This window comes from Sinohyriopsis cumingii, chromosome 5, assembly GCF_028554795.1.
Source record: "Sinohyriopsis cumingii isolate HCF-2022 chromosome 5, ASM2855479v2, whole genome shotgun sequence".
Lineage (NCBI taxonomy): Eukaryota > Metazoa > Mollusca > Bivalvia > Unionida > Unionidae > Sinohyriopsis > Sinohyriopsis cumingii.
This window is the reverse complement of record NC_142965.1, coordinates 86,669,040-86,685,944: the sequence shown is the minus strand read 5'-3', so window position 1 is coordinate 86,685,944 and position 16,905 is coordinate 86,669,040. Positions and strand designations below refer to the sequence as shown.

The 16,905-nt window shown below is 35.6% G+C and overlaps 1 long non-coding RNA gene across 1 annotated transcript in view; it reads right to left on the bottom strand.

Moving 5' to 3' along the window:
• The window catches only part of LOC149799672 (uncharacterized), a 19,639-nt gene extending 5,435 nt beyond the window's left edge, over window positions 1-14,204 (bottom strand). Inside the window, exons 1-2 of the long non-coding RNA XR_016421197.1 lie at window positions 13,726-14,204; window positions 10,475-10,547 (exon numbers count right to left, since the gene is read on the bottom strand). This is a non-coding gene — a long non-coding RNA (uncharacterized LOC149799672). The remainder of the gene's footprint in view (window positions 1-10,474; window positions 10,548-13,725) is intronic.
• Between the last annotated feature and the right edge of the window lie 2,701 nt (window positions 14,205-16,905).

Here is a 16,905-nt window from a genome sequence, read left to right as displayed (position 1 = left end):
TGTTGAAAAAGTTGAGAACACTACTGAACCACCCATCCTCGCACTCGTACCTGAGGTATCCATCTTCTCCGTGACCTGAATTTGCCATCGTGACAAAGTTTCTGAAGGAGCACAACATCCAAACTCTGCCACATCCTCTATGCAGTCCTTATTTGGCTGAATCACGCAATCAAAAATCCGCTGACGGGCACCCTATTTAAAAACATCATGCAGCTGGAAGTGATGCATTCCAAATTATGAACAACACACCATTACAGACATACAATATGGCATTTGATAATTGGATTATCCGACTGTAAAATTGTATAGATGTGTTTTGGGACTATTTTGAGTGCATGCATTGACCGACTGGTCACTAATACTGACGTTTGTTGTATGCATGGCATTTAATAATTCGATAATCAGACACTAAAACTGTGTCGATGTGTTTATTTTGAGTGGATGCATTGACAAACTGATCATTAATACATAACTTTGTTGTAAAGCGCACCAATAGTCAGTACTTTTAAAATACAACTCATATTCACGAGTTAGGTTTCTGTATCCTAGATGTGTTCAATGTTCCAAAACTTGTTTGTGAAGATTTATTCCGCATATCGTGTCAAGTATATAGAAAATTCAGATTTATACTTTAGTGCTTGTACCAACGTGACTTGGTAACCAACATAATATAGTACGTTTTAATGAGTATATGAGCAAATCATATTTCTGTACGACTTGGTATATTAACGATTTGTCAAATTTAAAGTTTTGTAAGGCGTGGAAAGGATATTTCGAGAGGGAGTATCAATATCCGTTGACACCAATGGTGGTGCTGTGTTGATGGATGCATTCAACCTAATTTCAAAAGCCACCACAACTGCTGCTGTGACTTATATTACATTTATCCTAGTGGACCCGTATAGTGTAATAAAAAACGGACAGCCTGCCTTGCTTCTACAAAGTCAGACTTGAAACAGTATTATATTTTTCTCCGTACTGACAATATGCTAATAGGATAACTTCCCGATATTTTTGCATGATGATATAATTAACGAAGTATATGACAAGCTTAAAATGGCGATACTTTTTGAACAGGAAAAATTGTCACAGTTTTTGTAGAGGCTATTTATTGGGAAGGAGTACGAGAAGATTTTGCTCAAGAATTTTTCTTGACACTGTTTTATAAGTATTACTAATAGATATGAGACCTTAGTCACTTTATTTTATTTTTGAAAGCCAAAAACAATGTTTTTACTATCATTTAGTGATTTAGTGATTTGATATAAATGACACCCCCTCTTCAAATACATCCTGTAATGAGTCTGAAAGATTTCTTTACATTCGTGGCGTCATAGGGACATATATCTTTCGGGCTGTTTTTGTGTGTGGCAATTATTTGACCATACACATTTCATTCTGATAAATGGTTGGAAGTTTTTGCCATTTGGTTGTGGGTATGTGACATCACTGTTTCAACATATGTTTAACTGGGCCTCGCCATGGTCGTTTTTGTAGACTTAATGTGGTCCTTGCCCAGGTACTGAGATTATTGGACATTCTCGTCTGGAATCGCCCAAATGCTACGAATGTACCAAAGAAGATATCTGCAGAAATTATAATGTTCGCTTCATCGTCGATCTCTTTTCTGATGCACTTCCGCATCAGAGGCGGCGTGAGAGAGTTCAGCCCACAAACAATGTTAGCCAACACTGCTATTCTTACAAGACGAAGGAACTCACACGCATGTCAAAAAAAATCTGGCACATGAACGCTACCTTGGTATTTAAAATGTGGAAAGATGGCGGATAGGTAAGCGACCCTATAAGCACCTCAACTTCCGTTGGAATTCTTGGTGTCGATTCTGTACTCTTACGTTTATGTGGCACTTTGGGTGTTGATGTTTGTAATTTTTGTGTATTGGGGTTCGAGTTCACCTGGGTTATAGCATCCTCACGCTCCTAAAGTTGGATTGCAGACTCCATCACATTCTCTGTGTGAACCGTTTCCTCCATGGGTTTGGGGCCCTCCGCTGAGGTAGGTCCCCTTTGCTGGGCGTGATCATGGCTTTCCGTCCCACATTCACATGCTAAAATGTTCTCTGAATTTCGCAGAATCGAATCCCCGAATTCGGTTCTTCTATCACAAAGTAGGGTGCAGTATTTTTTCTATTAATATTAATTCTTGTTTCTTAGCTTCTTTTACCTTTTTGCTTTCTTTCGTGTTTTTTTTTTTCTTTCTGCTGCACTTGTTTTATCAACATTTTCCCATTTTATGGATGTTTCCTGTGAACAGTTATCTGTCTCAATCTTGACCTCACACTGTACTTCAGGAGACTCCTGATTTAGCCGAGGTCAAGACTTCTGTAGTTATGGTCTTTTTCATTATCGATTCACTTCTGAACCTTTGCTAATTGTCAGCGAATAAATAATGCAAACATGTTTAAATTGCTACAGTATCAATTACGAAGATTAACAATGAAAGTGGCTGGCCGATCCTTGGAGAACATCAGTACCATTAGATAACTTATCATCATCAACATATAGTAACTGATCAAATCAGTTACTCCAAATAACGCAAGCTGAGTTCGTGAATCAGAACTTTATGCCTGGTACCACTGAACGCTATTAAAAACCAAAATGACAATATATACGATATTTTTTCATCAAGCGCTCTGCAATTAGTATTTGTATATTACAATGAATTGATGAACGACATAATATGCGGCGATACAATCAGATCAATATTTATAAATAATAGGATTTGATTAAAGATGATTATTTATATATATATATATATATATATATATATATATATATATATATATATATATATATATATATATATATATATATATATATATATATATATATATATATATATATATATATGTCTATGCTCTTAAAATAAGTAAGAGAAATGAACGAAGACAAGAAGCTTTGTAAAATTTAACAAATAATTTACTTCCCTAGAATACAACGTGAAAATAAGAAAATGAACTTATGGTTTTACGAATTAAATCCAAAAAGAATCCAAGAATTAACAAACACAAATCCTATCAATGAAAAGTTCTAAATGAATCTCAGTTTAAATCCCGATGAAATTCAAGATGGAAGACGATGAATTCTGTAATAGCCAGTGTTGTAGTGATGTGTCAACAGTCTCTTGTTGAAACACAGAAATTATTATTCTAGTTTTTGAATTCTTTATAAATTCCAGTAAATGTCTTTGTCCAAGAATTATCAGAGCACCTTGGTATTTCCTGGGAAAATAATCACTTGAATTCAGTTTGAAGAAAATTATATTCAGCCCAAACCTGGCACGGCACAATACAACGTATCATGTCAGATGTTAAAGCAAGATTGATATAATTTTTATCAGATCATCAGTTATACATCAAATTAAGACGCAAAACAGATTCCATGATGGGAGTCAAAAGTTAATCCTTCTGAAAAAAAATAGAAGTTTGTTTACCAACTGACACATGCTTAATGACATGTATTCCAGGTATGACCTTGACTCAGCTTACTCTGAGAAAGATCATTATAAAAAGGTTGTTTGCCAAAATTGTCACTGATTTTGAAGGTCAGCAACTATTTACAATCTTTCAATTATGGACAATGTCAAATGCATTAAACAACGTTACATTACAATACGATATATATATATATATATATATATATATATATATATATATATATATATATATATATATATATATATATATATATATATATATATATATATGTATATATATATATATGCACATTAGCATTAAAATCTCTGCCTGAGAATGATAAAAATGTGCCTTGAAAATGAAACCCAGTAATTGCCGGTTTTAGTGTAGGGCGTACAAAATCACTTTATTTCGTTTGTTCCCAAGCTGTTCGTAATGGATTGATACTCGTTTTGCAGTCAAGTTCGTCTGATAATGATTCATTGTTTTGATAAGAATTACGCAGTGACATTTGTTACCTTTTCAAAATTTACTATGTGACGTAAGCTTTCAAACTAGATCAACGTACATTTACCACTTCAAATGTTTTAAATTAGTTTCTAAATTCATTATATCTAACCACATAAAAGTCCTAAGTTTTTGTAATATATAGGGACAAAAGACTAGTGAACTATTAATTTGGTCCAAAATTATAAATGAAATCAGAAATAAATAATATAACGAAGTTTAAATGGTAATGTTTTCATTAAATATGAAAGAAAGGCGAAATTTTAGGTGAACTCCTTAATGGTGCATCCCAAAATAAACCAATACTGTAATACAAAAATGACATGTCTGGTTCCTTCTTGTTCTTAGTAATTGATATCTGCAGTCGTGAGCATGCAAACGTTTACTAATATTGTCGTGAACATGCAAACATGTATTGCTACAGATTTGAGCATGGAAACCTATATTACTAAAGACGTGAACATGCAAAGATGTATTATACCAGAGGCGGCGTTAGGAGTACGCGGGGCCTAGGGCCAACCATGACCGCACGGGGTCAGAGTATCGGTATCTCGATTGGTATGCTACTGCAAACACTGATTATGTCTAGACTAGTTGAACTTTCGCGATTTTAGTTTTTGCTGTGGTATCTACAAGCTATCCGGGTACTTGGACAGGAATGAACATAGACTAGAGATAGACGGGACCTCGTCCGCCTGACCCAACGAATCCCGCCCGCGCAGCCCTGCGAAAATTTGAAAAACTGAGATCCAAGTTATCGGACAGCCCGCTAGTGGCGTTGAGAAAATGTCTGCATCTGTCTGCATCTGTGCTGCCACATGTTAATTGCGTTACGAAGTTGACTAAGTTGACTTCGCAACTTTGCGTGCATTACGTGCGGCCTGTATCAGCGTTTCCAATTTACCGGAGAATATAGCCTGACAAACTCATAAGGACGACCTTAGGCCTGAACCGCGGGGCCCCCTCAAGAGCAGGCCTGGAGCGGTCGCCCCACCTGCCACCCCCAAACGCCATTCATAATTACTACAGACGTAAACATGCAAACATATATTACTACAGACGTGAGCATGCAAAGATATATTGCTACAGATTTGAGCATGAAAACATATATTATTACAGACGTGAACATGGAAACTTATATTACTACAGACGTAAACATGCAAACATGTATTACTACAGACGTGAGCATGCAAACATGTATTACTACAGGCGTGAGCATGCAAACATGTATTACTACAGACGTGAGCATGCAAACATGTATTACTACGGACGTGAGCATGCAAACATATATTACTCCAGACGTGAACATGTAAACATATATTATTACAGACGTGAGCATGCAAACATATATTACTACAGACGTGAACATGCAAACATATATTATTACAGACATGAACATGCAAACATATATTACTACAGACGTGAGCATGCAAACATATATTACTACAGACATGAACATGCAAACATATATTACTACAGACGTGAGCATGCAAACATATATTACTACAGACGTGAACAAGCAAAAAGGTTGTCCTATACTGCTCTAAATCTACTTAATGCATTTTAAAAACTAGTTTCATTTATCACATCCAAATACTCTTCAAACCAGCTGCATTTATCACATCCAAGGACTCTTAAAAATTATAAATATATTTTATACAAGGAAAAACAATCAAGCTTGTTTGATAACCACACAGAGGATACCCAGTTTTGCTTATACTGATCTAAAACTTTATCTCTTATCCAACTGACTGTTCCATCCGTAAGAAAAAAGTCTTAAATTTTCTGGAATTTTGTTTGAAATGATCATTTTGTTTCCATTATAAGAGCTTCTGTTGATGTCAGCGTGTTTTGACATAGTAAAAGTTCTAAAATATAAAACTATCCATATTTAGCAATACACAAGTCCAACATTTTAAAAGTAGTTCTTTTGTATAAATCCGACAGTGGGTATCAAGAATGTCTGCTGTTTATTAACTCATCAGATATATACTAATTGGTCATACTAGAGGAGACACAATGACATATGTTGTCATTCAATATACCGGATATGGGGGCAGAAACTTGTCATGATCTACGGCCAGATGGTCTGCTTCATTGAGTGTCAAAGTAACATGACTAAAGGACACACAGTACTAATGATGTGGAAAAATGGGGACCAGCCTGGAAATGAAGTATATATGGGTTTGGCTGACTAGGATTGGTTAATAATGTAAGTTATATTTTAGGAAAAAGAATCTTTGAAAGCTTATTTTAGTTGTAATTAAAAAAAACCAGAGACATTGTTTTAGTGATGGAATTTCAGTCTTTTAACAGTCTTGAGTTTGGAACACTCGTTACTAAAATCAGCACATGACTCTTTGGTGCGGAATTGAAAGCACATGTTTCAAGCACATGCATGTCCAGAAAATGCCGCGGCTCATATCCTTTCCTCAACACAGAAGCTGACATCTAGATTTCATCTGTACTGATAAATATAGGTTTGATCATGAGCACTCAAAAATATTAAGTTACTGAATTTTTAATATTATGGTATTTGCATAGGTTTATTATGGGAACTAAATTAGTACCGTGGGTCCTAAATTACTAAATGATGGTGCTTCACCGCAGTGAATATCTAGTCAGGCATTTCATGGTTAAGTCATTGATACCCGTATGTACTGGCTTTTTAGATCGAGTCCAACTGCAAATTACACAAACCCGGATTTGCATGCGCATAAAGCCATGGCAGATCTGGGTCGGTTGGTTTTCTAGGAGTAATCAGTAGAGCAAACAGCATAGATACTTATCTGTAGGCATATCATGATATGGCAGATCAGGATCTTTGTTTTTTGCAGTTTAACTCGACTCATAAGCGGGTACAGTCGGTAAGTTAGTCGGCACAATATTAAGCATGTAAGAAAATCGTTTGATTCCTCTTAGATATGAAATATACGTTTACACTATTACAGGTACATTAAACACACACACACACACACACACACACACACACACACACACACACGTTGTATCAAGATAGCGAGTTATAGCCTATCACTTATCTCCTGACGTGTAACAACCATACAATCACGCCAACCTTACATCTGGGAAAGGTGAAAGTTGATGATGTGTCTTAATGCCCTATTATTATTGTTCCAGGTCCGATATAATTCTCGACAATGTATAAGCAAATTTTCCAAACAAGTCACCAATAGGCTTATCAGCCAGAATTTGGCCCAATTACTCAGCATGCATAAGTCACTCAATTTCCAGGCACACATACCTCGTACTCATGGGGCAGAATGGTTGAAAATTTATTATATCTTTCGAATTGATTTTGGCAGGAGCACTCCTCGCCGAGCAAGAGTCTGGTAAACAAGTAACTATACAATATTAAATTCGATATTTTGACATGCACAACTGCGAAAATTGCATGACATTGTCCGCGGAGACTTTTGAACAAGTGCAAATACTAGAAAATAAAATAAATACTATCATGACTTGAATTTGGTTTTCTGTAAGAAAATTTTTAAAACTGAATGTTTCACGGCAACAATACTTTGGCATTCTTAACCTAAATTAAAAGCTAACAGTACCTCTATGGAACCGTTCTACTGCGACTATTTTTTTCACAGCACGCACATGCTGGTTTGTACAGACAGCAGCAGTTACTACAAAATGTCTGAGAACTTAAAGAAGGTACCAACTGGTTTTTGAAAAACGGTGCTCACGTTAAGTAAAAGAGAAGTACAAACAAGAAAAAGCAGTCACGTTCCAGAGCCCCTACCAGCAACCTAATGGCACCGTTCTAATGCGACTATTTTTTTTACATAGCACACACACACACGCTTGTTTGTACAGACAGCGGCAGTTACTACAAAATGTCTGAGAACTTAAAGAAGGTACCAACTTGTTTTTGAAAAACGGTACTCATGTTATGCAAAAGAGAAGTACCAACAAGAAAAAGCTGTCACATTTTAGAGCCCCTATCAACAACCCTATGTCAACCAACCAATATCAATCAGAACAATGTTTATTGATTAATTTGTACTTTGGTCACCCCATTCATATAAACTCCATGAAATGTCAGTCTCCTGCATTTTGAGTGAACAACTAGATCATTAGGAGTGGTCGAAAGAAGAACAAGAAGAATAATCCGTGGGAGATTGAGGCTAACCTAATAATGATATGGTAAAATACATGCTCATTGATTTTTTTTCGAGCATATTTGTTTTTATAACGTATGCTTTCGTTTAGATTTAATTTATTTAATATTTAATTGTGACAAATATTTAAACAATGGAAAAGTCATTTATTTAAAATTAGGTCGAAGTGCACATATTTTTTTAAAAGTAATTAAGATTTCTATCAACAATTTTGTTTATCGGCTTTGTATGTCAAACGAGTAATACGTGCACACGTAGTTTTCTCTTTGTATCTATACATTCTTATATAGTATGTATATCTGTATTTTGTAATTGATCTTTGTCCTAAATCATGTCAATGGTCTAACTAACTAGTGCCATTGATTTTATAAACAACACAATGCATAGTTACTGGTTCTATATGATTACAGAACAAACATTCAGGTCATTATTATTGGAGGTACATATCTTTTTTCACTCTGAGTCTAGGACAGTAGTTTTTCACTTGGAGCTTGTTAGCAACTTTGAATGTATTATAAAGAAAACTGACCTACAAAATTATTTGTGATTGTATTTCAGCTTTTTATATCAATATTGTTTACTTGAAAAATTACTCATTCCTACCTTGTCGTCCAAAGTGGAAACAGTCTCATTGCTATACCGAATTTTAATTTGGGTGGATTTATTTGGTTAAATATATTATTTATTGGAATTACAAGACGTTCATTAATTCTTCTTGACATTTGGAATTATAGTGGATTCAGTCAAGGACATTTTTGCATTATAGTATTGTGATACATCAAAAGACTGCTAATAAATCGCCACATTCCAGGCCTTTGTCACATTAGTATATTCGAAACTACAGGCACATCAACACATTCAGTATTAGAATTTATTTGGAACACCACTGGAAAATTCAATTGGAATTCTATACATATGGACTTGAGAAAACCTTTTAAGACAATTTGGGATTAAATTCACAGTAATGAAGGTTTTTTGAAATTTTCAAAACTTTGTATGCTAGAGAAATAAACTATTTTGTTGAATTTTACAAACTTTGTTGATTTTCTCTCTTTTCTGTTGCAGTAAGTTGTACAGACGTTTATGAGATTCTTTCAGGGACATCTTCCAGAGTCACGTGAGAATTTGGTTAAATGACTACATTTTCATTTAGTGGTAAAGGCCTATTCTAGGACTAAAAATTTAGGGGTGAAATTACACCTTCCCCCATCCATTGAAAGAAACATTGGGACTTCTTTAAATTAGGTGTTATTTTTCTGCAAATTCTGAAGATTGGTTCCAGCAAAGTCTTTCATAAATAAGGATAAGTTCTGCAATAGCACCGATGGGTCGGTGGTTCTTCCCGGGGTGATCGCGGGCTCCATCCCCATCATATATATTGGACTCCATATATAGCTTATCGTGTGCTGGAAAACAAGGGAATGACGCTCTACTTGGAGAAAAATAATTTCAAGGAATGTGCGATTCAACATTTTTTCCTTTTAACTATCGAGATTGATATCATCTATGACATTCTTTAGCGATAACAAAATGTTCAACATCTGCTGTTGTGCTGCAAATATTGGATGTAAGCTTGGCAACATTTTCATTGGACAAAATATACATATTAAAAATGTTTTGGTGAAGACGCCGTACCATACTGATGATCAAGTCAATGGGTGTAATGCCAAATGATTTTTAGACAGCCGTTATGGCAGGCATGTTGCATGTACCACTGTCACCATTTTCATTTAGGACCAGCTAGGTATCATAGAAGACTACTGATGAAAATCCCATGTTGACATAGACATAGATTTGGAAAGAGTGGGGATAACAATATTTTCAAGACATGACCTTCCATGCTGGAGTTGCAAGAACAATATTTTCAAGATGACTGATGTGGTGGACATATTGAACGTCAGATCAACACCATGTTCATTTTAGGCCAACTGGACACCATAAGAAGCCTTCTAGTGAAAGCCCCACGTCAGTATAGCCTTCTATTCAGGCAATGTTATGCTAAGATATTTAAGATGGCTGGCATGGCGGCCATATTGGATCTGACATCGGCACACTTTTCATTTACGACCAAATAGACATTATAATAGGTTTTATTGTGAAAATCCGATGTTGGTGTAACCATCCATTCAGGATGAGTAGTGACAACAAGACTTTGAAGATGGCTGCCGTGACGGCCATATTGGATATCTGGGCAGTACCATTTTCATTTAAGACCAAATAGGCCGTGGAATGAATACGTGTGTAAAGTTTTATGGCTATCCTCCAAGTAATTCTGGAGGAGTAGCGATAACAAATTTGTGCAAACGGACGTCGGACTACTGACAATGGACCATCCCTTAAGCTCTTCTGGTCTATGACCAGTGGAGATAAAAACCACAATCGTTACCCGCCACTGCTTCTACCGCTGCTGAATTTGACAGTTCGGGCCACTTTACTTCGAGCTTCCTTGTCGGCCTTTACTGCAAATAAATAAATAAATAAATAAATTAATAAATAAATAAATACTAAAGATACATGGAAAATGTACCTTACAAATAGGGTTCATTTGAACTAAAGTTACATCAATGACTTTTACAGATGTTATGCAAGATGTGCATAGTGGAAAATGAAGCTACCAGAACAACGCTAAAGTACCTTACAAATTGCATGTACTAAAGAATAAAATATTGTCGTTGCTGTTGTTGCTATTAGGCAAGATATGTTTAGTGGAAACTGTTACCAAAACAACAGAAACGTATCTGTCAAGTTATATGTACAAAATGTCAGACATTGATCTTGCTGCTGTGTGTATACGTTTGTTTGTATATTTGTTTGTGTATGTGAGTTTTTCAAGTAATTAGAGTTTATGTGTTAGTCTGAAAATTGCAAACATTTATTTTTATGTGATTCCATCAGTATATATATATATATATATTTGTGTGTGTGTGTGTGTGTGTAACATGAAAGAAAATAATGTTGTTAGATAATAAAATAAACGTGACTTATCAAATAAGGTGAAATAGTACATGGATACTAATCGTTCTAAATGCCATTTTCATTTCTAAATAAATCTATTTTTACTTTAGATCTCACAAAGCTTATAAATCTACAATCCACCCCTGTGGCTAAATCAGAAAAGAATAAGTAAAGTATGTTTCAACAGTTTACAATATTTTCACTCTACAACCAACGTTTTCTCGCTTGCTTGTGAAGTAAGTAGACTGTTCAGTTAGCCATTTATAAAAGTCAGAATGTTTTTCTTTTTCTTTTCCCCTTGTTAATATATGTCCACAATTTGTTTCTATTGGAGTAAGTGACTGGAATCGGAAGATCGTTGTAAAAATTTCATAAATGTTCTTCTATGTCTTACTCTGCATAGGTTCGGTAGTAGGTTATTTAAAATAGTATAATACATGCAGAGGGCACTTTATGCTGCATAAACTGCCTTTGGTTTCATAAGCAACCCAATATGACGATATCATAATTATCTACAAGATAAAGTTTTAGAACTTTTATCTGAAACAATTTGAGATGTTTATTCAAATTATACAAAGCATGAATGAATCAGCATATAATGTTTGAAATCTGTAAATTGTAGAATCATATTTGTGAAGCTCAAATGTTCAAGTTGAACTGAAACTTAACCGAAAATAAAATCTGGGTATTTTTATCCACTTCCAATTGTAGTATATCTTTTATGTTTGCAATCAAGAAGTCAAACATTTGTTTTTCTGTGTAAGTTATTTCATAACACATCGGGCATTAATTACACTTCAATTCCAGTCAGTTTTTGATAAATAAATACGCATGATCCATTGATGCAAAACTTGCTGTTTAAATTTAATCTAACGTACGTTATGTTGTGTAAAAATCAAAGTAGTGTTATGTTTTGTACTGTTTAATGTCGCTGTGATGTATGCATGTCAAGTTCAGCCTGAGCGACGCAGTCAATCTTAACTATTTTAATTTAAACAATAGTTGAAAATAATTATATCAATCTCGTTTTAGTGATTTTCAAGTACGGTGTGTGTGTGTGTGTGTGTGTGTGTGTGTGTGTGTGTGACTTGGATTTTTAACGTAGCTTTAACAATTTTTCAGTCATATCGCTACGATGGCTGCAGTGTGGCAGTTTATAGTGATGTCTAGCATTGAGGCATCATGCCGCAGACATGTAGCATGATGTCCCATCCAGTCACATTATCCGGACACCAGGCCGACCAATCCTAACACTAACTTCTTAATGCTGAGCGCCAAGCGAGGCAACTGTTAGTACCAGTTTTGTAAGTCTTTGTTGTGACTCGGCCGGGGATCTTCCGACCTTCCGCATATGAGGCGGACGCTCTAACCACTAGGTCATCGGAGCGGTCAAATCAAGTATGATTTGTAATGTTCGCATCTTTCTACCTAGAAGCCAGCAGCAAAAATAAGAGACCTGGGTTCACAATATATACACTACTTTACTGAAAGGGTCTCTTACAAACTAAACCAATCGCTACTGGCTGGCGTGGTTGAATGCTGAAAAAGAGAGGCGAGGGCACAGGAAGCTGACACAAAGGATCTTGGGGCTCCAGACAATAAGATGTATTTCACTCTCTCTCCTAAAATTCCTACACCATATCTTTAAAAGCTCTTTGGACAGAAACTTTAGTTAAAATCAGAAAATTGAATGATTTCCCACAAGTAGAAGATTCATCGTCTCTGTGATTCCATCAGGATAAAAACAACACAGTAAATATGTTAAACAAGAAAAATAGGTACATGGTCTAAAACGGATGTAGCAAATGTACCACTATCATATGCTAGTCCAAAATGTAAGACATCGACCCTGACTTCTATGTTTTGTGCGTCTGGGTCTTATTGCCTAACTAATGGCGCTGTGTAACGTGTTTTGATGTCGACTAAAATCGTAACGAAAGTCAAATTTTCAGTAATATCTCACACAACTGGCAACCAATAACGACGCTTTTCTAGAAGTAAAGTCATAATGTTTTAGTCAGTTTACTTACTCTGATGTCTTTTCTGTAATAAATTCAAAGTCTCACAAAAGAAATGGACCTGTTTTCAAGTTTTGTTGGCCTACATTTCAGTTGGCTGGAAAGATATGAAAGCCGCGAAAGCCGAAATTGGGTTGAGTTGAAATATTATTCTTTAACTAAACGAATAAAAATATATTATGTCTATTGGCACTGTAAGCAACGTTTCGTTTCGTTCAAGAAACATATTCCTCACATGAACCTACTTGAACATACTTCGGTATACCTTGACTACCTTCGCATTTCAACAAATTCAAATGTATGTCAACGGAACATGAAATTGAGTCCATTTGCCAGTGTCCGATTGTGATTCCATCAGGATAAAAACAGCACAGTAAATATGTTAATTACATATCAATTTGTGGAAGAATGTCGATATAGACTGCCAAGTGTGTGAGATATTCCTGAAACTCTGACTACTTGTTCCGATGTCGACCGACTTGGAACACGCTATACATGGCCGTTACTCGGTTAGTAAGACGTAGCTCTAAAACATAAATAACATGTGATACGTCTTACATTGTAGGACTATATCATATGCATCCTGCTTTTTTAAAATCAAATTAATGATTTATTCAGAGCTTGAACTCGTTCTATGCTTAAATAACTGCGTATTGTTACTCACCAGATATGATCTCCAATATTAGAAGAAAAGCCGATACCATTCGTGCTGTTCTTGGTGCCATAGCTATAAATCCTGAATCCTGGTCTGTTCAACAAAATGATTATACGTATAGTTGACCTATTTATAAGACATAGAGCAGGACTAATGCGTCGAAATCAATACACATACTAATCCTTTTCCCACTGTCCATTAATTGCACTAAATGGATATGTGACAAATAGATGCACTGCAGCTTAGTTGTGCAATAAGAGAAAACACACATTTGTATTGCCAGTAGCCAGGTAATGGAAGAAGAAATGGGGAAAATCAATCGGGCATCAGTGAGAGCGATGACGTCATGCTATTTCAGAGCAGCTTCAGTTTGCCAACAACACATGCGAGGTCGTTCAATTACTAGCATTTCAACGAAAACGATTTCTCTCATAATCAAAGGCTACAACTGTTTCTCGTACGGCGCCATACAAAAGAAGTAAAAAGGCATTGGCGAACGATGTTTTTGATATTAAGAAATAATACTCTCGGGACCGCGTTAGATCACGAGACTTTGTCAGTCAGGGCGGTACGGCTATGTTCACAAAACTGCAACGTGTTATGTTACCGAATTGTATCTTCTCTATTGATTTTCTAAAAAAATCTTTTCTTTTTTTTTAATTTATATTTTTATGTCGTTCTGCTTAATATATTTTTGTTCTTCTTTTTAACAGTAATATTAGCAGTTTGACGTGTGTGTATACTATTTTTAAATCATCTTCCCTGCTGAATATAGTGTTTCCTGAAGGATCTAAAAGTGACTTGTTAATTTACAGACCACGAAGGGTACTTTAAACGTGTATTTCATCATCAAAAATGCGTCTTGTGTTATTGTGACTTGTTTTTGCCATTATTATTATTATTATTATTATTATGAAAATAGGTGATCTCCCTGGAATGGGTCGGAATCAGTTTGTAAGAAAAGTGTAGCACATACAATTAAAATGAATTCATTTTTAAGAGGGTCCCCATATGGACAACGCAAATATAATTTTTTTCTTCTCCAAAATTGATATTAAGAATCACCTGGCCAATAGAAATTTTCTTAGTGACCTATTAAATTTTCAATTGTTTTGCCTTAGTTATTTTACATTGCTAAAATAAATGAAATTCTTTGCAACTTTTCGCAATCTTGCCCCCCCCCCCACTCATGTTTATAAACTGGAATTATTATAGGATGAGTAGTAAAGCTGACAATTTTAAAAGGAAAGCTTTATATCTGATCTGACACACCTTCACCTTGGACTAAGTATATTAAAAAAATACAAGGGCTTAATGTCACCAAGAACTCAGCAATCGATTTAATAAGATGGTCAATGCAAGTTGAACACACACACACACACACACACACACACACACACACACACACTGGGGGCGTACATTGCAGCCAAACAGACTGACATTATAAGAGGGGCTGTACTGAATGGAGAGAGACTTCTGAATGCAAATAACAGTAATTAGTTTACCTAGCACAAACTCCGCAAATGTAACCCGATCACACAATGGAAGCCTAGACAGCTTATTGCTTAGTGTACCGAACTCGTGACCAAAATTGTGCGTGTTTCAATCATACAAATGAAACAGTCCATGTCGGCTACTGTGGTTTGTTCTTGGGTAAAGCATTGTGCTTATATACTGTACCAGAACTAAACCAGAGCAAGCTGATCACTCAACGAGTGTGTATAGGCGTATGAAGGGATGTAACCCCATAATTCTTTGCCATTACACCCGTGCATGTGTACGCGAGTAATTACCCTTATTATGGTATATCAGTAGTTTATAAGACTCACGGTACTATTTCAGATCCCATTATAAACCTATGCAAACACCATGATATTAAAAATTCAATAACTTAAATTTTTTAAGTGCTCATGATCAAACCTATATTTATCATTATAGATGAAACCTTGATGTCTGCTTCTGTATTGAGGAAAGGATATGAACCGCGGAATTTTCTGGACACGCATGTGCATTCAATTCCGCACCAAAGAGTCATGTGCTAATTTTAGTAATGGGTGTTCCAAATTCAAGACTGTTAAATGACTGAAATTCCATCAATAAGACAATGTCTCTATTTTTGATCACTTACAACTATAATAAGCTCTCAAACGATTCTTTTTCCTAAAACATAACTTACATTTTTAACCAATCCTGGTCAGCCAAACCCAAATATACTCTATTTTAGGTTCACCCATTTCCAGGCTGGTTCCCATTTTTCCATACCATCAGTACCGCGTGTCCTCTCTCTCTCTCTCTCTCTCTCTCTCTCTCTCTCTCTCTCTCTATATATATATATATATATATATATATATATATATATATATATATATATATATATATATATATATATATATATATATATATGTTGCTATCTATGCGTTAGTACATTTATATGAAAAATAAAAGCCTTGGGAGAAGCCAGCTCAGAGTAGGTTTTATGATTAGACCCTACGGATTTGAATATTATTTCTGTTTTGGACACCTCACAGCATGTTCACAGCACATTTTTACTGGTTGGAACTTTAGAGATATTTCACTTTTTCCCCCCGGACCGCTCCGGTGGCCTAGTGGTTAGAGCGTCCGCCTCGGATGTGGGAGGTCGTGGGTTCGATCCCCGGCCGAGTCATACCAGAGACTTAAAAATGGTACTAACAGCTGCCTCACTTGGCGTTCACCATTAAGAGGTTAGTGTTAGGACTGGTCCGCCTGGTGTCAGGATAATGTGACTGGGTGGGACATCATACTACATGTCTGCGGCATGATGCCCCAGTGCTAGACATCACTATAAACTGTCACATTGCAGACATCGTAGCGATATGACTGAAAAATTGTTAAAGCTACGTTAAAAATCAAAATCACATCACATTCCCCCCGGAAATATAACAGCTTTAATGTTTGTTTTCCATGGTTCATCCCATGCTCTTGTGTGCCTTGGGAATTCCCTGAAATATTAAATACTCTCCGGGCCAATAAATAAAGTAGGTGGGTTAGTTATATGTCTTTAGCTTTAATGTGTGCAAGATAATATTTTAGAGCATTAAAAATTCATTTCTAGAAAATTCCAAGTTATAAACAGTCTTATGTAGACTCCCACTACTCTGTCATCTTAATGGAAATTTACATCACAGTGTAAACATAATTAATTTCTAG